The sequence below is a fragment of the Zootermopsis nevadensis genome, unplaced genomic scaffold (genome assembly GCF_977971745.1).
Source record: "Zootermopsis nevadensis isolate Lab colony 2312 unplaced genomic scaffold, Znev_1.0 Znev_ptg000025l, whole genome shotgun sequence".
Classification (NCBI taxonomy): Eukaryota; Metazoa; Arthropoda; class Insecta; order Blattodea; family Termopsidae; genus Zootermopsis; species Zootermopsis nevadensis.
The window spans coordinates 14134192-14159694 of record NW_028259157.1 but is presented as its reverse complement, the minus strand read 5'-3'; the positions used below and the strand labels follow the sequence as shown (position 1 = coordinate 14159694).

Here is a 25503-nt window from a genome sequence, read left to right as displayed (position 1 = left end):
AACTTACAAGACTTGGGACAAGTGACTTCTCAAGACTTGGGACAAGAACTTCTCAAGACTTGGGACAAGAACTTCTCAAGACTTGGGACAAGTGACTTCTCAAGACTTGGGACAAGTGACTTCTCAAGACTTGGGACAAGAACTTCTCAAGACTTGGGACAAGAACTTCTCAAGACTTGGGACAAGTGACTTCTCAAGACTTGGGACAAGAACTTCTCAAGACTTGGGACAAGAACTTCTCAAAACTTGGAACGAGTGACTTCTCAAGACCTGGGACAAGTGACTTCTCAAGACTTGGGACAAGAACTTCTCAAGACTTGGGACAAGGACTTCTCAAGACTTGGGACAAGTGACTTCTCAAGACTTGGGAGTCTAGTCCTGATAAGGATGGGACAGGTCAAATTTAGAAGGAAAAATTTTCAAATTTTTCGAAAAATCAAATAACGCTGCAAACCTTCTGAAATGCGCACAAAACCAAAAATTTTCGGAATATTCGGAAAAAAATTAAAAGTTGAAATTTTTCAAAAATTCTTAGTTTTGTGCGCTTTTTGGACGATTTGCTACGTTTTTCGATTTTTTGAAATTTTTCGAAAAAATTGAAATTTCTCAAAGGGGTACCCCTTTGAGAATTTTCAAAAATTTTCGAAATTTTGAAAAAATTAAAAACGACTGCAAATGGCGCGAAACGCGAAGAAAACTAAGAATTTTCTAAAAAATTTGAATTCAGCTAAGACAGGTGAGGCACAGCCCTAAACAAGCAGACAATACTTGGGACAATAACTTCTCAAGACTTGGGACGAGTGACTTGTCAAGACTTGGGACAAGAACTTCTCAAGACTTGGGACAAGAACGTCTCAAGACTTGGGACGAGTGACTTCTCAAGACTTGGGAAAAGAACTTCTCAAGACTTGGGACAAGTGACTTCTCAAGACTTGGGACAAGAACTTCTCAAGACTTGGGACAAGAACTTCTCAAGACTTGGGACAAGAACTTCTCAAGACTTGGGACGAGTGACTTCTCAAGACTTGGGACAAGTGACTTCTCAAGACTTGGGACAAGAACTTCTCAAGACTTGGGACAAGGACTTCTCAAGACTTGGGACAAGTGACTTCTCAAGACTAGGGACAAGAACTTCTCAAGACTTGGGACAAGAACTTCTCAAGACTTGGGACAAGTGACTTCTCAAGACTTGGGACAAGTGACTTCTCAAGACTTGGGACAAGAACTTCTCAAGACTTGGGACAAGGACTTCTCAAGACTTGGGACAAGTGACTTCTCAAGACTTGGGAGTCTAGTCCTGATAAGGATGGGACAGGTAAAATTTAGAAGGAAAAATTTTCAAATTTTTCGAAAAATCAAAAAATGCTGCAAACCTTCTGAAATGCGCACAAAACCAAAAATTTTCGGAATATTCGGAAAAAAATTAAAAGTTGAAATTTTTCAAAAATTCTTAGTTTTGTGCGCTTTTTGGACGATTTGCTACGTTTTTCGACTTTTCGAAATTTTTCGAAAAAATTGAAATTTCTCAAAGGGGTACCCCTTTGAGAATTTTCAAATTTTTTCGAAATTTTAAAAAAATTAAAAACGACTGCAAATGGCGCGAAACGCGAAGTAAACTAAGGATTTTCGAAAAAATTTGAATTCAGCTAAGACAGGTGAGGCACAGCCCTAAACAAGCAGACAAGACTTGGGACAATAACTTCTCAAGACTTGGGACGAGTGACTTGTCAAGACTTGGGACAAGAACTTCTCAAGACTTGGGACAAGAACGTCTCAAGACTTGGGACGAGTGACTTCTCAAGACTTGGGAAAAGAACTTCTCAAGACTTGGGACAAGTGACTTCTCAAGACTTGGGACAAGAACTTCTCAAGACTTGGGACAAGAACTTCTCAAGACTTGGGACAAGAACTTCTCAAGACTTGGGACAAGTGACTTCTCAAGACTTGGGACAAGAACTTCTCAAGACTTGGGACAAGAACTTCTCAAGACTTGGGACAAGAACTTCTCAAGACTTGGGACAAGTGACTTCTCAAGACTTGGGACAAGTGACTTCTCAAGACTTGGGACAAGAACTTCTCAAGACTTAGGGACAAGGACTTCTCAAGACTTGGGACAAGTGACTTCTCAAGACTTGGGAGTCTAGTCCTGATAAGGATGGGACAGGTAAAATTTAGAAGGAAAAATTTTCAAATTTTTCGAAAAATCAAAAAATGCTGCAAACCTTCTGAAATGCGCACAAAACCAAAAATTTTCGGAATATTCGGAAAAAAATTAAAAGTTGAAATTTTTCAAAAATTCTTAGTTTTGTGCGCTTTTTGGACGATTTGCTACGTTTTTCGATTTTTTGAAATTTTTCGAAAAAATTGAAATTTCTCAAAGGGGTACCCCTTTGAGAATTTTCAAAAATTTTCAAAATTTTAAAAAAATTAAAAACGACTGCAAATGGCGCGAAACGCGAAAAAAACTAAGAATTTTCGAAAAAAATTGAATTCAATTAAGACAGGTGAGGCACAGCCCTAAACAAGCAGACAAGACTTGGGACAATAACTTCTCAAGACTTGGGACGAGTGACTTGTCAAGACTTCGGACAAGAACTTCTCAAGACTTGGGACAAGAACTTCTCAAGACTTGGGACAACAACTTCTCAAGACTTGGGACAAGAACTTCTCAAGACTTGGGACAAGAACTTCTCAAGACTTGGGACAAGTGACTTCTCAAGACTTGGGACAAGAACTTCTCAAGACTTGGGACAAGAACTTCTCAAGACTTGGGACAAGTGACTTCTCAAGACTTGGGACAAGAACTTCTCAAGACTTGGGACAAGAACTTCTCAAGACTTGGGACAAGTGACTTCTCAAGACTTGGGACAAGTGACTTCTCAAGACTTGGGACAAGAACTTCTCAAGACTTGGGACAAGAACTTCTCAAGACTTGGGACAAGTGACTTCTCAAGACTTGGGACAAGAACTTCTCAAGACTTGGGACAAGAACTTCTCAAGACTTGGGACAAGGACTTCTCAAGACTTGGGACAAGTGACTTCTCAAGAATTGGGAGTCTAGTCCTGATAAAGATGGGACAGGTCAAATTTAGAACGAGAAATTTTCAAATTTTTGGAAAAATAAAAAAACGCTACAAACCTTCTCAAATGCGCACAAAACCAAAAATTTTCGGAAAATTCGGAAAAAAATTAAAAGTTGAAAATTTTCAAAAATTCTTAGTTTTGTGCGCTTTTTGGACGATTTGCGACGTTTTTCGACTTTTCGAAATTTTTCGAAAAAATTGAAATTTCTCAAAGGGGTACCCCTTTGAGAATTTTCAAATTTTTTCGAAATTTTAAAAAAATTAAAAACGACTGCAAATGGCGCGAAACGCGAAGTAAACTAAGGATTTTCGAAAAAATTTGAATTCAGCTAAGACAGGTGAGGCACAGCCCTAAACAAGCAGACAAGACTTGGGACAATAACTTCTCAAGACTTGGGACGAGTGACTTGTCAAGACTTGGGACAAGAACTTCTCAAGACTTGGGACAAGAACGTCTCAAGACTTGGGACGAGTGACTTCTCAAGACTTGGGAAAAGAACTTCTCAAGACTTGGGACAAGTGACTTCTCAAGACTTGGGACAAGAACTTCTCAAGACTTGGGACAAGAACTTCTCAAGACTTGGGACAAGAACTTCTCAAGACTTGGGACAAGTGACTTCTCAAGACTTGGGACAAGAACTTCTCAAGACTTGGGACAAGAACTTCTCAAGACTTGGGACAAGTGACTTCTCAAGACTTGGGACAAGTGACTTCTCAAGACTTGGGACAAGAACTTCTCAAGACTTAGGGACAAGGACTTCTCAAGACTTGGGACAAGTGACTTCTCAAGACTTGGGAGTCTAGTCCTGATAAGGATGGGACAGGTAAAATTTAGAAGGAAAAATTTTCAAATTTTTCGAAAAATCAAAAAATGCTGCAAACCTTCTGAAATGCGCACAAAACCAAAAATTTTCGGAATATTCGGAAAAAAATTAAAAGTTGAAATTTTTCAAAAATTCTTAGTTTTGTGCGCTTTTTGGACGATTTGCTACGTTTTTCGACTTTTCGAAATTTTTCGAAAAAATTGAAATTTCTCAAAGGGGTACCCCTTTGAGAATTTTCAAATTTTTTCGAAATTTTAAAAAAATTAAAAACGACTGCAAATGGCGCGAAACGCGAAGTAAACTAAGGATTTTCGAAAAAATTTGAATTCAGCTAAGACAGGTGAGGCACAGCCCTAAACAAGCAGACAAGACTTGGGACAATAACTTCTCAAGACTTGGGACGAGTGACTTGTCAAGACTTGGGACAAGAACTTCTCAAGACTTGGGACAAGAACGTCTCAAGACTTGGGACGAGTGACTTCTCAAGACTTGGGAAAAGAACTTCTCAAGACTTGGGACAAGTGACTTCTCAAGACTTGGGACAAGAACTTCTCAAGACTTGGGACAAGAACTTCTCAAGACTTGGGACAAGAACTTCTCAAGACTTGGGACAAGTGACTTCTCAAGACTTGGGACAAGAACTTCTCAAGACTTGGGACAAGAACTTCTCAAGACTTGGGACAAGTGACTTCTCAAGACTTGGGACAAGTGACTTCTCAAGACTTGGGACAAGAACTTCTCAAGACTTAGGGACAAGGACTTCTCAAGACTTGGGACAAGTGACTTCTCAAGACTTGGGAGTCTAGTCCTGATAAGGATGGGACAGGTAAAATTTAGAAGGAAAAATTTTCAAATTTTTCGAAAAATCAAAAAATGCTGCAAACCTTCTGAAATGCGCACAAAACCAAAAATTTTCGGAATATTCGGAAAAAAATTAAAAGTTGAAATTTTTCAAAAATTCTTAGTTTTGTGCGCTTTTTGGACGATTTGCTACGTTTTTCGATTTTTTGAAATTTTTCGAAAAAATTGAAATTTCTCAAAGGGGTACCCCTTTGAGAATTTTCAAAAATTTTCGAAATTTTAAAAAAATTAAAAACGACTGCAAATGGCGCGAAACGCGAAGAAAACTAAGAATTTTCGAAAAAATTTGAATTCAGCTAAGACAGGTGAGGCACAGCCCTAAACAAGCAGACAAGACTTGGGACAATAACTTCTCAAGACTTGGGACGAGTGACTTGTCAAGACTTAGGACAAGTGACTTCTCAAGACTTGGGACAAGAACTTCTCAAGACTTGGGACAAGAACTTCTCAAGACTTGGGAAAAGAACTTCTCAAGACTTGGGACAAGTGACTTCTCAAGACTTGGGACAAGAACTTCTCAAGACTTGGGACAAGTGACTTCTCAAGACTTGGGACAAGAACTTCTCAAGACTTGGGACAAGAACTTCTCAAAACTTGGAACGAGTGACTTCTCAAGACCTGGGACAAGTGACTTCTCAAGACTTGGGACAAGAACTTCTCAAGACTTGGGACAAGGACTTCTCAAGACTTGGGACAAGTGACTTCTCAAGACTTGGGAGTCTAGTCCTGATAAGGATGGGACAGGTCAAATTTAGAAGGAAAAATTTTCAAATTTTTCGAAAAATCAAAAAACGCTGCAAACCTTCTGAAATGCGCACAAAACCAAAAATTTTCGGAATATTCGGAAAAAAATTAAAAGTTGAAATTTTTCAAAAATTCTTAGTTTTGTGCGCTTTTTGGACGATTTGCTACGTTTTTCGATTTTTTGAAATTTTTCGAAAAAATTGAAATTTCTCAAAGGGGTACCCCTTTGAGAATTTTCAAAAATTTTCGAAATTTTGAAAAAATTAAAAACGACTGCAAATGGCGCGAAACGCGAAGAAAACTAAGAATTTTCGAAAAAAATTGAATTCAATTAAGACAGGTGAGGCACAGCCCTAAACAAGCAGACAAGACTTGGGACAATAACTTCTCAAGACTTGGGACGAGTGACTTGTCAAGACTTGGGACAAGAACTTCTCAAGACTTGGGACAAGAACTTCTCAAGACTTGGGACAACAACTTCTCAAGACTTGGGACAAGAACTTCTCAAGACTTGGGACAAGAACTTCTCAAGACTTGGGACAAGTGACTTCTCAAGACTTGGGACAAGAACTTCTCAAGACTTGGGACAAGAACTTACAAGACTTGGGACAAGTGACTTCTCAAGACTTGGGACAAGAACTTCTCAAGACTTGGGACAAGAACTTCTCAAGACTTGGGACAAGTGACTTCTCAAGACTTGGGACAAGTGACTTCTCAAGACTTGGGACAAGAACTTCTCAAGACTTGGGACAAGAACTTCTCAAGACTTGGGACAAGTGACTTCTCAAGACTTGGGACAAGAACTTCTCAAGACTTGGGACAAGAACTTCTCAAAACTTGGAACGAGTGACTTCTCAAGACCTGGGACAAGTGACTTCTCAAGACTTGGGACAAGAACTTCTCAAGACTTGGGACAAGGACTTCTCAAGACTTGGGACAAGTGACTTCTCAAGACTTGGGAGTCTAGTCCTGATAAGGATGGGACAGGTCAAATTTAGAAGGAAAAATTTTCAAATTTTTCGAAAAATCAAATAACGCTGCAAACCTTCTGAAATGCGCACAAAACCAAAAATTTTCGGAATATTCGGAAAAAAATTAAAAGTTGAAATTTTTCAAAAATTCTTAGTTTTGTGCGCTTTTTGGACGATTTGCTACGTTTTTCGATTTTTTGAAATTTTTCGAAAAAATTGAAATTTCTCAAAGGGGTACCCCTTTGAGAATTTTCAAAAATTTTCGAAATTTTGAAAAAATTAAAAACGACTGCAAATGGCGCGAAACGCGAAGAAAACTAAGAATTTTCTAAAAAATTTGAATTCAGCTAAGACAGGTGAGGCACAGCCCTAAACAAGCAGACAATACTTGGGACAATAACTTCTCAAGACTTGGGACGAGTGACTTGTCAAGACTTGGGACAAGAACTTCTCAAGACTTGGGACAAGAACGTCTCAAGACTTGGGACGAGTGACTTCTCAAGACTTGGGAAAAGAACTTCTCAAGACTTGGGACAAGTGACTTCTCAAGACTTGGGACAAGAACTTCTCAAGACTTGGGACAAGAACTTCTCAAGACTTGGGACAAGAACTTCTCAAGACTTGGGACGAGTGACTTCTCAAGACTTGGGACAAGTGACTTCTCAAGACTTGGGACAAGAACTTCTCAAGACTTGGGACAAGGACTTCTCAAGACTTGGGACAAGTGACTTCTCAAGACTAGGGACAAGAACTTCTCAAGACTTGGGACAAGAACTTCTCAAGACTTGGGACAAGTGACTTCTCAAGACTTGGGACAAGTGACTTCTCAAGACTTGGGACAAGAACTTCTCAAGACTTGGGACAAGGACTTCTCAAGACTTGGGACAAGTGACTTCTCAAGACTTGGGAGTCTAGTCCTGATAAGGATGGGACAGGTAAAATTTAGAAGGAAAAATTTTCAAATTTTTCGAAAAATCAAAAAATGCTGCAAACCTTCTGAAATGCGCACAAAACCAAAAATTTTCGGAATATTCGGAAAAAAATTAAAAGTTGAAATTTTTCAAAAATTCTTAGTTTTGTGCGCTTTTTGGACGATTTGCTACGTTTTTCGACTTTTCGAAATTTTTCGAAAAAATTGAAATTTCTCAAAGGGGTACCCCTTTGAGAATTTTCAAATTTTTTCGAAATTTTAAAAAAATTAAAAACGACTGCAAATGGCGCGAAACGCGAAGTAAACTAAGGATTTTCGAAAAAATTTGAATTCAGCTAAGACAGGTGAGGCACAGCCCTAAACAAGCAGACAAGACTTGGGACAATAACTTCTCAAGACTTGGGACGAGTGACTTGTCAAGACTTGGGACAAGAACTTCTCAAGACTTGGGACAAGAACGTCTCAAGACTTGGGACGAGTGACTTCTCAAGACTTGGGAAAAGAACTTCTCAAGACTTGGGACAAGTGACTTCTCAAGACTTGGGACAAGAACTTCTCAAGACTTGGGACAAGAACTTCTCAAGACTTGGGACAAGAACTTCTCAAGACTTGGGACAAGTGACTTCTCAAGACTTGGGACAAGAACTTCTCAAGACTTGGGACAAGAACTTCTCAAGACTTGGGACAAGAACTTCTCAAGACTTGGGACAAGTGACTTCTCAAGACTTGGGACAAGTGACTTCTCAAGACTTGGGACAAGAACTTCTCAAGACTTAGGGACAAGGACTTCTCAAGACTTGGGACAAGTGACTTCTCAAGACTTGGGAGTCTAGTCCTGATAAGGATGGGACAGGTAAAATTTAGAAGGAAAAATTTTCAAATTTTTCGAAAAATCAAAAAATGCTGCAAACCTTCTGAAATGCGCACAAAACCAAAAATTTTCGGAATATTCGGAAAAAAATTAAAAGTTGAAATTTTTCAAAAATTCTTAGTTTTGTGCGCTTTTTGGACGATTTGCTACGTTTTTCGATTTTTTGAAATTTTTCGAAAAAATTGAAATTTCTCAAAGGGGTACCCCTTTGAGAATTTTCAAAAATTTTCGAAATTTTAAAAAAATTAAAAACGACTGCAAATGGCGCGAAACGCGAAGAAAACTAAGAATTTTCGAAAAAATTTGAATTCAGCTAAGACAGGTGAGGCACAGCCCTAAACAAGCAGACAAGACTTGGGACAATAACTTCTCAAGACTTGGGACGAGTGACTTGTCAAGACTTAGGACAAGTGACTTCTCAAGACTTGGGACAAGAACTTCTCAAGACTTGGGACAAGAACTTCTCAAGACTTGGGAAAAGAACTTCTCAAGACTTGGGACAAGTGACTTCTCAAGACTTGGGACAAGAACTTCTCAAGACTTGGGACAAGTGACTTCTCAAGACTTGGGACAAGAACTTCTCAAGACTTGGGACAAGAACTTCTCAAAACTTGGAACGAGTGACTTCTCAAGACCTGGGACAAGTGACTTCTCAAGACTTGGGACAAGAACTTCTCAAGACTTGGGACAAGGACTTCTCAAGACTTGGGACAAGTGACTTCTCAAGACTTGGGAGTCTAGTCCTGATAAGGATGGGACAGGTCAAATTTAGAAGGAAAAATTTTCAAATTTTTCGAAAAATCAAAAAACGCTGCAAACCTTCTGAAATGCGCACAAAACCAAAAATTTTCGGAATATTCGGAAAAAAATTAAAAGTTGAAATTTTTCAAAAATTCTTAGTTTTGTGCGCTTTTTGGACGATTTGCTACGTTTTTCGATTTTTTGAAATTTTTCGAAAAAATTGAAATTTCTCAAAGGGGTACCCCTTTGAGAATTTTCAAAAATTTTCGAAATTTTGAAAAAATTAAAAACGACTGCAAATGGCGCGAAACGCGAAGAAAACTAAGAATTTTCGAAAAAAATTGAATTCAATTAAGACAGGTGAGGCACAGCCCTAAACAAGCAGACAAGACTTGGGACAATAACTTCTCAAGACTTGGGACGAGTGACTTGTCAAGACTTGGGACAAGAACTTCTCAAGACTTGGGACAAGAACTTCTCAAGACTTGGGACAACAACTTCTCAAGACTTGGGACAAGAACTTCTCAAGACTTGGGACAAGAACTTCTCAAGACTTGGGACAAGTGACTTCTCAAGACTTGGGACAAGAACTTCTCAAGACTTGGGACAAGAACTTACAAGACTTGGGACAAGTGACTTCTCAAGACTTGGGACAAGAACTTCTCAAGACTTGGGACAAGAACTTCTCAAGACTTGGGACAAGTGACTTCTCAAGACTTGGGACAAGTGACTTCTCAAGACTTGGGACAAGAACTTCTCAAGACTTGGGACAAGAACTTCTCAAGACTTGGGACAAGTGACTTCTCAAGACTTGGGACAAGAACTTCTCAAGACTTGGGACAAGAACTTCTCAAAACTTGGAACGAGTGACTTCTCAAGACCTGGGACAAGTGACTTCTCAAGACTTGGGACAAGAACTTCTCAAGACTTGGGACAAGGACTTCTCAAGACTTGGGACAAGTGACTTCTCAAGACTTGGGAGTCTAGTCCTGATAAGGATGGGACAGGTCAAATTTAGAAGGAAAAATTTTCAAATTTTTCGAAAAATCAAATAACGCTGCAAACCTTCTGAAATGCGCACAAAACCAAAAATTTTCGGAATATTCGGAAAAAAATTAAAAGTTGAAATTTTTCAAAAATTCTTAGTTTTGTGCGCTTTTTGGACGATTTGCTACGTTTTTCGATTTTTTGAAATTTTTCGAAAAAATTGAAATTTCTCAAAGGGGTACCCCTTTGAGAATTTTCAAAAATTTTCGAAATTTTGAAAAAATTAAAAACGACTGCAAATGGCGCGAAACGCGAAGAAAACTAAGAATTTTCTAAAAAATTTGAATTCAGCTAAGACAGGTGAGGCACAGCCCTAAACAAGCAGACAATACTTGGGACAATAACTTCTCAAGACTTGGGACGAGTGACTTGTCAAGACTTGGGACAAGAACTTCTCAAGACTTGGGACAAGAACGTCTCAAGACTTGGGACGAGTGACTTCTCAAGACTTGGGAAAAGAACTTCTCAAGACTTGGGACAAGTGACTTCTCAAGACTTGGGACAAGAACTTCTCAAGACTTGGGACAAGAACTTCTCAAGACTTGGGACAAGAACTTCTCAAGACTTGGGACGAGTGACTTCTCAAGACTTGGGACAAGTGACTTCTCAAGACTTGGGACAAGAACTTCTCAAGACTTGGGACAAGGACTTCTCAAGACTTGGGACAAGTGACTTCTCAAGACTAGGGACAAGAACTTCTCAAGACTTGGGACAAGAACTTCTCAAGACTTGGGACAAGTGACTTCTCAAGACTTGGGACAAGTGACTTCTCAAGACTTGGGACAAGAACTTCTCAAGACTTGGGACAAGGACTTCTCAACACTTGGGACAAGTGACTTCTCAAGACTTGGGAGTCTAGTCCTGATAAAGATGGGACAGGTCAAATTTAGAACGAGAAATTTTCAAATTTTTGGAAAAATAAAAAAACGCTACAAACCTTCTCAAATGCGCACAAAACCAAAAATTTTCGGAAAATTCGGAAAAAAATTAAAAGTTGAAAATTTTCAAAAATTCTTAGTTTTGTGCGCTTTTTGGACGATTTGCGACGTTTTTCGATTTTTCGAAATTTTTCGAAAAAATTGAAATTTCTCAAAGGGGTACCCCTTTGAGAATTTTCAAATTTTTTCGAAATTTTAAAAAAATTAAAAACGACTGCAAATGGCGCGAAACGCGAAGTAAACTAAGGATTTTCGAAAAAATTTGAATTCAGCTAAGACAGGTGAGGCACAGCCCTAAACAAGCAGACAAGACTTGGGACAATAACTTCTCAAGACTTGGGACGAGTGACTTGTCAAGACTTGGGACAAGAACTTCTCAAGACTTGGGACAAGAACGTCTCAAGACTTGGGACGAGTGACTTCTCAAGACTTGGGAAAAGAACTTCTCAAGACTTGGGACAAGTGACTTCTCAAGACTTGGGACAAGAACTTCTCAAGACTTGGGACAAGAAATTCTCAAGACTTGGGACAAGAACTTCTCAAGACTTGGGACAAGTGACTTCTCAAGACTTGGGACAAGAACTTCTCAAGACTTGGGACAAGAACTTCTCAAGACTTGGGACAAGTGACTTCTCAAGACTTGGGACAAGTGACTTCTCAAGACTTGGGACAAGAACTTCTCAAGACTTAGGGACAAGGACTTCTCAAGACTTCGGACAAGTGACTTCTCAAGACTTGGGAGTCTAGTCCTGATAAGGATGGGACAGGTCAAATTTAGAAGGAAAAATTTTCAAATTTTTCGAAAAATCAAAAAATGCTGCAAACCTTCTGAAATGCGCACAAAACCAAAAATTTTCGGAATATTCGGAAAAAAATTAAAAGTTGAAATTTTTCAAAAATTCTTAGTTTTGTGCGCTTTTTGGACGATTTGCTACGTTTTTCGATTTTTTGAAATTTTTCGAAAAAATTGAAATTTCTCAAAGGGGTACCCCTTTGAGAATTTTCAAAAATTTTCGAAATTTTAAAAAAATTAAAAACGACTGCAAATGGCGCGAAACGCGAAGAAAACTAAGAATTTTCGAAAAAATTTGAATTCAGCTAAGACAGGTGAGGCACAGCCCTAAACAAGCAGACAAGACTTGGGACAATAACTTCTCAAGACTTGGGACGAGTGACTTGTCAAGACTTAGGACAAGTGACTTCTCAAGACTTGGGACAAGAACTTCTCAAGACTTGGGACAAGAACTTCTCAAGACTTGGGACAAGAACTTCTCAAGACTTGGGACGAGTGACTTCTCAAGACTTAGGACAAGTGACTTCTCAAGACTTGGGACAAGAACTTCTCAAGACTTGGGACAAGTGACTTCTCAAGACTTGGGACAAGAACTTCTCAAGACTTGGGACGAGTGACTTCTCAAGACTTGGAACGAGTGACTTCTCAAGACCGGGACAAGTGACTTCTCAAGACTTGGGACAAGAACTTCTCAAGACTTGGGACAAGGACTTCTCAAGACTTGGGACAAGTGACTTCTCAAGACTTGGGACAAGAACTTCTCAAGACTTGGGACAAGAACTTCTCAAGACTTGGGACAAGTGACTTCTCAAGACTTGGGACAAGAACTTCTCAAGACTTGGGACAAGAACTTCTCAAGACTTGGGACAAGTGACTTCTCAAGACTTGGGACAAGTGACTTCTCAAGACTTGGGACAAGAACTTCTCAAGACTTGGGACAAGAACTTCTCAAGACTTGGGACAAGTGACTTCTCAAGACTTGGGACAAGAACTTCTCAAGACTTGGGACAAGAACTTCTCAAAACTTGGAACGAGTGACTTCTCAAGACCTGGGACAAGTGACTTCTCAAGACTTGGGACAAGAACTTCTCAAGACTTGTGACAAGGACTTCTCAAGACTTGGGACAAGTGACTTCTCAAGACTTGGGAGTCTAGTCCTGATAAGGATGGGACAGGTCAAATTTAGAAGGAAAAATTTTCAAATTTTTCGAAAAATCAAATAACGCTGCAAACCTTCTGAAATGCGCACAAAACCAAAAATTTTCGGAATATTCGGAAAAAAATTAAAAGTTGAAATTTTTCAAAAATTCTTAGTTTTGTGCGCTTTTTGGACGATTTGCTACGTTTTTCGATTTTTTGAAATTTTTCGAAAAAATTGAAATTTCTCAAAGGGGTACCCCTTTGAGAATTTTCAAAATTTTTCGAAATTTTAAAAAAATTAAAAACGACTGCAAATGGCGTGAAACGCGAAGAAAACTAAGAATTTTCGAAAAAAATTTGAATTCTGCTAAGACAGGTGAGGCACAGCCCTAAACAAGCAGACAAGTCTTGGGACAATAACTTCTCAAGACTTGGGACGAGTGACTTCTCAAGACTTGGGACAAGTCACTTCTCAACACTTGGGACAAGAACTTCTCAAGACTTGGGAGTCTAGTCCTGACAGGGATGGGACAGGTCAAATTTAGAAGGAAAATTTTTTGAAATTTTTCGAAAAATCAAAAAACGCTGCAAACCTTCTGAAATGCGCACAAAACCAAAAATTTTCGGAAAATTCAAAAAAAAATTAAAAGTTGAAAATTTTCAAAAATTCTTAGTTTTGTGCGCTTTTTGGACGATTTGCCACGTTTTTCGATTTTTCCAAATTTTTAAAAAAAATTGAAATTTCTCAAAGGGGTACCCCTTTGAGAATTTTCAAAATTTTTCGAAATTTAAAAAAAATTAAAAACGACTGCAAATGGCGTGAAACGCGAAGAAAACTAAGAATTTTCGAAAAAAATTGAATTCAGCTAAGACAGGTGAGGCACAGCCCTAAACAAGCAGACAAGTCTTGGGACAATAACTTCTCAAGACTTGGGACGAGTGACTTCTCAAGACTTGGGACAAGTGACTTCTCAAGACTTGGAACAAGTGACTTCTCAAGACTTGGGACAAGAACTACTCAAGACTTGGGACGAGTGACTTCTCAAGACTTGGGACAAGGACTTCTCAAGACTTGGGACAAGTGACTTCTCAAGACTTGGAACAAGTGACTTCTCAAGACTTGGGACAAGAACTACTCAAGACTTGGGACGAGTGACTTCTCAAGACTTGGAACGAGTGACTTCTCAAGACTTGGGACAAGTGACTTCTCAAGACTTGGGACAAGAACTTCTCAAGACTTGGGACGAGTGACTTCTCAAGACTTGGGAGTCTAGTCCTGATAGGGATGGGACAGGTCAAATTTAGAAGGAAAATTTTTTGAAAATTTTCGAAAAATCAAAAAACGCTGCAAACCTTCTGAAATGCGCACAAAACCAAAAATTTTCGGAAAATTCGGAAAAAAATTAAAAGTTGAAAATTTTCAAAAATTCTTAGTTTTGTGCGCTTTTTGGACGATTTGCCACGTTTTTCGATTCTTCGAAATTTTTCGAAAAAATTGAAATTTCTCAAAGGGGTACCCCTTTGAGAATTTTCAAAATTTTTCGAAATTTTAAAAAAATTGAAAACGACTGCAAATGGCGTGAAACGCGAAGAAAACTAAGAATTTTCAAAAAAAAATTCAATTCAGCTAAGACAGGTGAGGCACAGCCCTAAACAAGCAGACAAGTCTTGGGACAATAACTTCTCAAGACTTGGGACGAGTGACTTCTCAAGACTTGGGACAAGAACTTCTCAACACTTGGGACAAGGACTTCTGAAGACTTGGGACAAGTGACTTCTCAAGACTTGGGAGTCTAGTCCTGATAGGGATGGGACAGGTCAAATTTAGAAGGAAAATTTTTCAAATTTTTAGAAAAATCAAAAAACGCTGCAAACCTTCTGAAATGCGCACAAAACCAAAAATTTTCGGAAAATTCGGAAAAAAATTAAAAGTTGAAAATTTTCAAAAATTCTTAGTTTTGTGCGCTTTTTGGACGATTTGCCACGTTTTTCGATTTTTCGAAATTTTTCTAAAAAATTGAAATTTCTCAAAGGGGTACCCCTTTGAGAATTTTCAAAATTTTTCGAAATTTTAAAAAAATTAAAACGACTGCAAATGGCGTGAAACGCGAAGAAAACTAAGAATTTTCGAAAAAAATTTGAATTCTGCTAAGACAGGTGAGGCACAGCCCTAAACAAGCAGACAAGACTTGGGACAATAACTTCTCAAGACTTGGGACGAGTGACTTCTCAAGACATGGGACAAGTGACTTCTAAAGACTTGGGACAAGGACTTCTCAAGACTTGGGACAAGTGACTTCTCAAGACTTGGGACAAGTGACTTCTCAAGACTTGGGACAAGAACTTCTCAAGACTTGGGACGAGTGACTTCTCAAGACTTGGAACGAGTGACTTCTCAAGACTTGGGACAAGTCACTTCTCAACACTTGGGACAAGAACTTCTCAAGACTTGGGAGTCTAGTCCTGATAAGGATGGGACAGGTCAAATTTAGAAGGAAAAATTTTCAAATTTTTCGAAAAATCAAAAAATGCTGCAAACCTTCTGAAATGCGCACAAAACCAAAAATTTTCGGAATATTCGGAAAAAAATTAAAAGTTGAAATTTTTCAAAAATTCTTAGTTTTGTGCGCTTTTTGGACGATTTGCTACGTTTTTCGATTTTTTGAAATTTTTCGAAAAAATTGAAATTTCTCAAAGGGGTACCCCTTTGAGAATTTTCAAAAATTTTCGAAATTTTAAAAAAATTAAAAACGACTGCAAATGGCGCGAAACGCGAAGAAAACTAAGAATTTTCGAAAAAATTTGAATTCAGCTAAGACAGGTGAGGCACAGCCCTAAACAAGCAGACAAGACTTGGGACAATAACTTCTCAAGACTTGGGACGAGTGACTTGTCAAGACTTAGGACAAGTGACTTCTCAAGACTTGGGACAAGAACTTCTCAAGACTTGGGACAAGAACTTCTCAAGACTTGGGACAAGAACTTCTCAAGACTTGGGACGAGTGACTTCTCAAGACTTAGGACAAGTGACTTCTCAAGACTTGGGACAAGAACTTCTCAAGACTTGGGACAAGTGACTTCTCAAGACTTGGGACAAGAACTTCTCAAGACTTGGGACGAGTGACTTCTCAAGACTTGGAACGAGTGACTTCTCAAGACCGGGACAAGTGACTTCTCAAGACTTGGGACAAGAACTTCTCAAGACTTGGGACAAGGACTTCTCAAGACTTGGGACAAGTGACTTCTCAAGACTTGGGACAAGAACTTCTCAAGACTTGGGACAAGAACTTCTCAAGACTTGGGACAAGTGACTTCTCAAGACTTGGGACAAGAACTTCTCAAGACTTGGGACAAGAACTTCTCAAGACTTGGGACAAGTGACTTCTCAAGACTTGGGACAAGTGACTTCTCAAGACTTGGGACAAGAACTTCTCAAGACTTGGGACAAGAACTTCTCAAGACTTGGAACAAGTGACTTCTCAAGACTTGGGACAAGAACTTCTCAAGACTTGGGACAAGAACTTCTCAAAACTTGGAACGAGTGACTTCTCAAGACCTGGGACAAGTGACTTCTCAAGACTTGGGACAAGAACTTCTCAAGACTTGGGACAAGGACTTCTCAAGACTTGGGACAAGTGACTTCTCAAGACTTGGGAGTCTAGTCCTGATAAGGATGGGACAGGTCAAATTTAGAAGGAAAAATTTTCAAATTTTTCGGAAAATCAAAAAACCCTGCAAACCTTCTGAAATGCGCACAAAACCAAAAATTTTCGGAAAATTCAAAAAAAAATTAAAAGTTGAAAATTTTCAAAAATTCTTAGTTTTGTGCGCTTTTTGGACGATTTGCCACGTTTTTCGATTTTTCGAAATTTTTCTAAAAAATTGAAATTTCTCAAAGGGGTACCCCTTTGAGAATTTTCAAAATTTTGCGAAATTTTAAAAAAATTAAAAACGACTGCAAATGGCGTGAAACGCGAAGAAAACTAAGAATTTTCGAAAAAAATTTGAATTCTGCTAAGACAGGTGAGGCAGAGCCCTAAACAAGCAGACAAGTCTTGGGAAAATAACTTCTCAAGACTTGGGACGAGTGACTTCTCAAGACTTGGGACAAGTCACTTCTCAACACTTGGGACAAGAACTTCTCAAGACTTGGGAGTCTAGTCCTGACAGGGATGGGACAGGTCAAATTTAGAAGGAAAATTTTTTGAAATTTTTCGAAAAATCAAAAAACGCTGCAAACCTTCTGAAATGCGCACAAAACCAAAAATTTTCGGAAAATTCAAAAAAAAATTAAAAGTTGAAAATTTTCAAAAATTCTTAGTTTTGTGCGCTTTTTGGACGATTTGCCACGTTTTTCGATTTTTCCAAATTTTTAAAAAAAATTGAAATTTCTCAAAGGGGTACCCCTTTGAGAATTTTCAAAATTTTTCGAAATTTTAAAAAAATTAAAAACGACTGCAAATGGCGTGAAACGCGAAGAAAACTAAGAATTTTCAAAAAAAAAATCAATTCAGCTAACACAGGTGAGGCACAGCCCTAAACAAGCAGACAAGTCTTGGGACAATAACTTCTCAAGACTTGGGACGAGTGACTTCTCAAGACTTGGGACAAGTGACTTCTCAAGACTTGGGACAAGAACTTCTCAACACTTGGGACAAGGACTTCTGAAGACTTGGGACAATGGGACAAGTGACTTCTCAAGACTTGGGAGTCTAGTCCTGATAGGGATGGGACAGGTCAAATTTAGAAGGAAAAATTTTAAAATTTTTCGAAAAATCAAAAAACCCTGCAAACCTTCTGAAATGCGCACAAAACCAAAAATTTTCGGAAAATTCAAAAAAAAATTAAAAGTTGAAAATTTTCAAAAATTCTTAGTTTTGTGCGCTTTTTGGACGATTTGCCACGTTTTTCGATTTTTCGAAATTTTTCTAAAAAATTGAAATTTCTCAAAGGGGTACCCCTTTGAGAATTTTCAAAATTTTGCGAAATTTTAAAAAAATTAAAAACGACTGCAAATGGCGTGAAACGCGAAGAAAACTAAGAATTTTCGAAAAAAATTTGAATTCTGCTAAGACAGGTGAGGCACAGCCCTAAACAAGCAGACAAGTCTTGGGACAATAACTTCTCAAGACTTGGGACGAGTGACTTCTCAAGACTTGGGACAAGAACTTCTCAACACTTGGGACAAGGACTTCTGAAGACTTGGGACAAGTGACTTCTCAAGACTTGGGAGTCTAGTCCTGATAGGGATGGGACAGGTCAAATTTAGAAGGAAAAATTTTCAAATTTTTCGAAAAATCAAAAAACGCTGCAAACCTTCTGAAATGCGCACAAAACCAAAAATTTTCGGAAAATTCGGAAAAAAATTAAAAGTTGAAAATTTTCAAAAATTCTTAGTTTTGTGCGCTTTTTGGACGATTTGCCACGTTTTTCGATTTTTCGAAATTTTTCTAAAAAATTGAAATTTCTCAAAGGGGTACCCCTTTGAGAATTTTCAAAATTTTTCGAAATTTTAAAAAAATTAAAAACGACTGCAAATGGCGTGAAACGCGAAGAAAACTAAGAATTTTCGAAAAAAAATTGAATTCTGCTAAGACAGGTGAGGCACAGCCCTAAACAAGCAGACAAGACTTGGGACAATAACTTCTCAAGACTTGGGACGAGTGACTTCTCAAGACTTGGGACAAGTGACTTCTAAAGACTTGGGACAAGGACTTCTCAAGACTTGGGACAAGTGACTTCTCAAGACTTGGGACAAGTGACTTCTCAAGACTTGGGACAAGAACTTCTAAAGACTTGGGACGAGTGACTTCTCAAGACTTGGAACGAGTGACTTCTCAAGACTTGGGACAAGTCACTTCTCAACACTTGGGACAAGAACTTCTCAAGACTTGGGAGTCTAGTCCTGACAGGGTGGGACAGGTCAAATTTAGAAGGAAAATTTTTTGAAATTTTTCGAAAAATCAAAAAACGCTGCAAACCTTCTGAAATGCGCACAAAACCAAAAATTTTCGGAAAATTCGGAAAAAAAATTAAAAGTTGAAAATTTTCAAAAATTCTTAGTTTTGTGCGCTTTTTGGACGATTTGCCACGTTTTTCGATTCTTCGAAATTTTTCGAAAAAATTGAAATTTCTCAAAGGGGTACCCCTTTGAGAATTTTCAAAAAATTTCGAAATTTAAAAAAAATTAAAAACGACTGCAAATGGCGTGAAACGCGAAGAAAACTAAGAATTTTCGAAAAAAATTGAATTCAGCTAACACAGGTGAGGCACAGCCCTAAACAAGCAGACAAGTCTTGGGACAATAACTTCTCAAGACTTGGGACGAGTGACTTCTCAAGACTTGGGACGAGTGACTTCTCAAGACTTGGGACAAGAACTTCTCAAGACTTGGGACGAGTGACTTCTCAAGACTTGGAACGAGTGACTTCTCAAGACTTGGGACAAGTGACTTCTCAAGACTTGGGACAAGAACTTCTCAAGACTTGGGACGAGTGACTTCTCAAGACTTGGGAGTCTAGTCCTGATAGGGATGGGACAGGTCAAATTTAGAAGGAAAATTTTTTGAAAATTTTCGAAAAATCAAAAAACGCTGCAAACCTTGTGAAATGCGCACAAAACCAAAAATTTTCGGAAAATTCGGAAAAAAATTAAAAGTTGAAAATTTTCAAAAATTCTTAGTTTTGTGCGCTTTTTGGACGATTTGCCACGTTTTTCGATTTTTCGAAAAAATTGAAATTTCTCAAAGGGGTACCCCTTTGAGAATTTTCAAAAAATTTCGAAATTTAAAAAAAATTAAAAACGACTGCAAATGGCGTGAAACGCGAAGAAAACTAAGAATTTTACGAAAAAAATTGAATTCAGCTAAGACAGGTGAGGCACAGCCCTAAACAAGCAGACAAGTCTTGGGACAATAACTTCTCAAGACTTGGGACGAGTGACTTCTCAAGACTTGGGACGAGTGACTTCTCAAGACTTGGGACAAGTGACTTCTCAAGACTTGGGACAAGGACTTCTCAAGACTTGGGACAAGTGACTTCTCAAGACTTGGGACAAGTGACTTCTCAAGACTTGGGACAAGAACTTCTCAAGACTTGGGACGAGTGACTTCTCAAGACTTGGAACGAGTGACTTCTCAAGACTTGGGACAAGTGACTTCTCAAGACTTGGGACAAGAACTTCTCAAGACTTGGGACGAGTGACTTCTCAAGACTTGGGAGTCTAGTCCTGATAGGGATGGGACAGGTCAAATTTAGAAGGAAAATTTTTTGAAAATTTTCGAAAAATCAAAAAACGCTGCAAACCTTCTGAAATGCGCACAAAACCAAAAATTTTCGGAAAATTCGGAAAAAAATTAAAAGTTGAAAATTTTCAAAAATTCTTAGTTTTGTGCGCTTTTTGGACGATTTGCCACGTTTTTCGATTCTTCGAAATTTTTCGAAAAAATTGAAATTTTCAAAATTTTTCGAAATTTTAAAAAAATTAAAAACGACTGCAAATGGCGCGAAACGCGAAGAAAACTAAGAATTTTCGAAAAAATTTGAATTCAGCTAAGACAGGTGAGGCACAGCCCTAAACAAGCAGACAAGACTTGGGACAATAACTTCTCAAGACTTGGGACGAGTGACTTCTCAAGACTTGGGACAAGTGATTTCTCAAGACTTGGGACAAGAACTTCTCAAGACTTGGGACAAGGACTTCTCAAGACTTGGGACAAGTGACTTCTCAAGACTTGGGAGTCTAGTCGTGATAGGGATGGGACAGGTCAAATTTAGAAGGAAATTTAGAAGGTAGTCTCGTGTGTGAATCACGTACGTCATTGCTAAAATAAACCCCTGCCTTGTCTTGGAAGTGGAAGTGTCAATGACTGATTTCAAATCAGATTAAAATTTCAAAACTCCTTTGCGTTCGTCGGACTCCGTGAGAGACAATAATAACTCTACATGATCGGAAAAATCAACTACCTTTGCACTACAATAATTTTATTCACCGTCTTTACACAAGCTTATAGATTGTTAAAATCACATAAAATTATAACATTTCAACATATGATATTGTTACATTTTAAAATGACGACATGTTTCGATGTTCATTCCATCATCGTCAGGTCTATCAATTAAAATTAAAAACTGTTGCACTTGCTGCCCTGCGTATACTGATTTGTTCTACCCGTTAGATTTTATTTGTTTAACCTCCAGGCTTCTTCCATTTAATTTTTGAAGACTGCGCCTGGATGTCTTAAATCTGCAAAATCAATTTTAATTTTCATATCCTGATCCTGGCTACTGACATAGGAAATGGAATAATTTTAAAGAATTACTCAATATATCGTAATAAAAGCAAAAGAAAAGTAATCACAAAATATTTAAAGTATTATAACATACCGGGTTGTGTGTTCTAAATAGACAGAATATAAATACAGATCTAATAAATGAAATTACAAATATAACTAACATTGTAAGACTTGAGGTTCTCACAGCGGTGAATATGAAGATTTCTGTCTTCTGGGTTGTTGCGCTGTGTAGTCTGGTCGATGTTAACCAACGTTTCAGAGGTCATACTGCCTCCGTCATCAGGGCGATGAGTATGAAGATTTCTGTCTTCTGGGTTGTTGCGCTGTGTAGTCTGGTCGATGTTTACCAACGTTTCGGAGGTCATACTGCCTCCATCATCAGGGCGATGAGTATGAAGATTTCTGTCTTCTGGGTTGTTGCGCTGTGTAGTCTGGTAGATAAATTCATCGCCCTGATGATGGAGGCAGTATGACCTCTGAAACGTTGGTTAACATCGACCAGACTACACGGAGCAAAACCCAGAAGACAATAAATCTTCATACTCATCGCCCTGATGATGGAGGCAGTATGACCCCTGACACGTTGGTTAACATCGACCAGACTACACAACGCAACAACCCAGAAGACAGAAATCTTCATACTAAGAATCGCCCTGATGACGGAGGCAGTATGACCTCTGAAACGTTGGTTAACATCGACCAGACTACACAGCGCAACAACCCAGAAGACAGAAATCTTCATAACTAACATTATTATTAACCAAAATTATTTCCAATTCAACAATGAATATTGGAAACAAGAAACAGGGTTACCCATGGGAGCTCCAACCTCGAGCATATTATCTGAAATATTCTTACAATATCTCGAGCATGATTATATAGTAAATATATTAAACAAATATCAAATCAAATACTATAGTAGATATGTTGATGATATACTCATGATTTTTGATGCAAAAAATACAAATATAAAAAATGTTTTAAATGAATTTAACAACATAAATCAAAATATACAATTCACTTTAGAAACAGAACAAAATAACAAATTAAATTATTTAGATCTAACTATAATACGAAACGAAAACAACTCTGAATTCAAAATATACAGAAAACCTACAAATACAAGCACCATAATTCATGCCTCTTCATGCCATCCAAATGAACATTAACAAATGGCTATTAATTACTTAATAAACCGAAAAAATACATATCCCATAACCACAATAAACAAACAAATTGAATGTAACATAATAAAACAAATTCTAATAGAAAACGGATATAATAATTATGAATTAAAACCCAAAAATAAAATAAACAATGTAAACAACATAAATGAAGACAAAAACGAAAATAAACAAAACAAATGGGCCACATTCACATATATAGGAAAAGAAACCAAATATATAACAAAAACATTTAAAACAAATAACAAAAATAGCATTTAGAACAAAAAACACAATAGAAAACATCTTGAAACAAAAGCCACAAATAGACACAACAAATCAATACGAAAAACCAGGCATATATAGGTTAAAATGCAATGATTGCCCGTTAACCTATATAGGCCAAACCGGACGCACCTTTAGTCAAAGATACAAAGAGCATATTACAGCAATTAAACACAATAAAGATCATTCAGCATATGCAAAGCATATATTAAACACAGGACATACATACAACAAAATAGAACAAACAATGGACATTATAAAAATAATAGAAAACAAGCGACATAGAGACACCATAGAAAAATATCATATACAAAGAACACATAAACAAAATCTTGCATTAAACGACAGTAACATCTACACGAACAATCCGATATTTAACATTCTACAGTCCATCGACCCAACCCCCTAAACAACTTTCACCCAATATATATAGCCATACACGATACTCACAGCTTAGTTGCAGTCTACAGCTCCGTAATATCGGACACGCACCTCACACACAACCCGGTATGTTATAATACTTTAAATATTTTGTGATTACTTTTCTTTTGCTTGTATTACGATATATTGAGTAATTCTTTAAAATTATTCCATTTCCTATGTCAGTAGCCAGGATCAGGATATGAAAATTAAAATTGATTTTGCAGATTTAAGACATCCAGGCGCAGTCTTCAAAAATTAAATGGAAGAAGCCTGGAGGTTAAACAAATAAAATCTAACGGGTAGAACAAATCAGTATACGCAGGGCAGCAAGTGCAACAGTTTTTAATTTTAATTGATAGACCTGACGATGATGGAATGAACATCGAAACATGTCGTCATTTTAAAATGTAACAATATCATATGTTGAAATGTTATAATTTTATGTGATTTTAACAATCTATAAGCTTGTGTAAAGACGGTGAATAAAATTATTGTATTGAAGAACACAAGCATGACGCAATTAAGATATAAGTTACCTTTGCACGTTGCACCAAGTACTACACCATACGCCATTCAAAGTAAGCTGATGAACGATACCGCAACACACACAAAGAGCCATTCGCCTCGAGTCCCCTCCAGAACAGGCCGCATCCACTCGTACGTGTCCGATGCACTGGCGTACATGAAACACAAACACAGATTATAAGTCAAACATACCAACCAGCAATCGCCAATGCTCAGAACTTGGATCCATAAAATGGAAAGAAAACAACACACTCGCACCATAATTTAACTGTATCACCCTTTTTTAAGTTAAAAGGGGGAGGCTCTTAGTGTCATTACATCCACCGGCAATCCCATTTTACGTAAACTGGATGTAAATGATCAATGATAAGGAGATATAAATACAATACCAATTTCAAAAGAATCAAACATGAGCATACATTTACAAAGTTCAAAACCACGACAACGAAGACTCAACCAATCTGACTCAAGTGATATCTCAACCTCTCACAAGAAATAAATAAAACACTCTCTCAAAAAAAAGAAACTCGCCCTCAGTCTCTCACCGAGAGATAGGGAAGCTACCTTACCTATCCTGGAAATCCTCTTTCTTGGCCAAATTAAAATACCAATGCCAAACACATAAAATGAAGGCAGAGCTACCTCCAATGGAAAACATGGTAGAATACTATCATTATTATTATTCAGTGTTCTGTCTTACGACAAGTCCTTCAAACTGTGAAACTTGTTACAATGCAGATATCAAAACATCTTGTAAACATAAACAAGTGCATGTGCATGGTGGAATATTTCGCTATCTTGCCAAAGAATTTGATTGTGTGAATCATGAATTAGCACATTTCATAATCATATTTCTCGTATACTTACACAATGCATGTCAAGTAGACACAGAGATAAATCTCTCGCAGACATGAGGTCCTTCGTGATAACAGCCGATTGATTTCCTGTCGTCATATCAGTGAGCCAGCAAAGTGTTTCTGCACATACTCCACTCTTTTCCTGGCAAGCAGTAGTCATGTCTGGTGACGCAGCCTTGAACCTCAGTAGAATCCCATGGATCAATCACGCTTCTTCTCCCCAGCTATTACCAGAAAAAAAATTCATTCACATTCAACACATCACCTAATTTAAAGGTTTCATAACCGATCCCCTTGCTGAACACAGCACACTCTCAAAATTAACCAAAAGCACAGAAAATATCCCAGCAGCTCCGGTCACTGTGCACAATACTCACACGTCAACAAAACTAAATTCCTTACCTTGGCAGTTACTCACTTATTAATTAGTAAACACATCACATTAAAGGCTCCACAGCACTACACACATCACACATGTAACAAAACCACTCATTAACAAAACCTTATCACAAATAGTCACCACCCTCGTCTACAAGCTACACCTAACCTCCAATTTTGATGTCCTATGAACAATATATTCACTACAGAATTGTATTAAAAGTGGTTAGTGTCTTGTGTGAATAACGCACATCATTGCTAAAAGAAACCCCTGCCTTGTATTAAAAGTGGTAGTGTCGTGTGTGAATCTCGTACGTCATTGCCAAAAGAAACCTTTGTCTTGTATTAAAAGTGGTAGTGTCTTGTGTGAATCACGCACGTCATTGTTAAAAGAAACCCCTGCATTATCTTGGAAGTGGTAGTGTCGTGTGTGAATCTCGTACGTCATTGTCAAAAGAAACCTCTGCCTTGTATTAAAAATTGTTAGTGTCTTGTGTGAATCACGCACGTCATTGCTAAAAGAAACCCCTGCATTATCTTGGAAGAGGTAGTCTCGTGTGTGAATCACGTACGTCATTGCTAAAATAAACCCCTGCCTTGTCTTGGAAGTGTCAATGACTGATTTCAAATCAGAT

At 37.9% G+C, this 25503-nt stretch overlaps 2 long non-coding RNA genes across 2 annotated transcripts in view; one reads left to right on the top strand and one right to left on the bottom strand.

Annotated features, from left to right (window-relative positions):
• The window catches only part of LOC147872660 (uncharacterized), a 37810-nt gene extending 13096 nt beyond the window's left edge, over positions 1–24714 (bottom strand). Inside the window, exons 1-2 of the long non-coding RNA XR_015537086.1 lie at positions 24501–24714; positions 23645–23781 (exon numbers count right to left, since the gene is read on the bottom strand). This is a non-coding gene — a long non-coding RNA (uncharacterized LOC147872660). The remainder of the gene's footprint in view (positions 1–23644; positions 23782–24500) is intronic.
• Positions 22712–23498, top strand: LOC147872661 (uncharacterized). Its single transcript, XR_015537088.1, has 2 exons — positions 22712–23192; positions 23333–23498. It is a non-coding gene; the product is annotated as an uncharacterized LOC147872661 (long non-coding RNA).
• Positions 24715–25503: the final 789 nt, after the last annotated feature.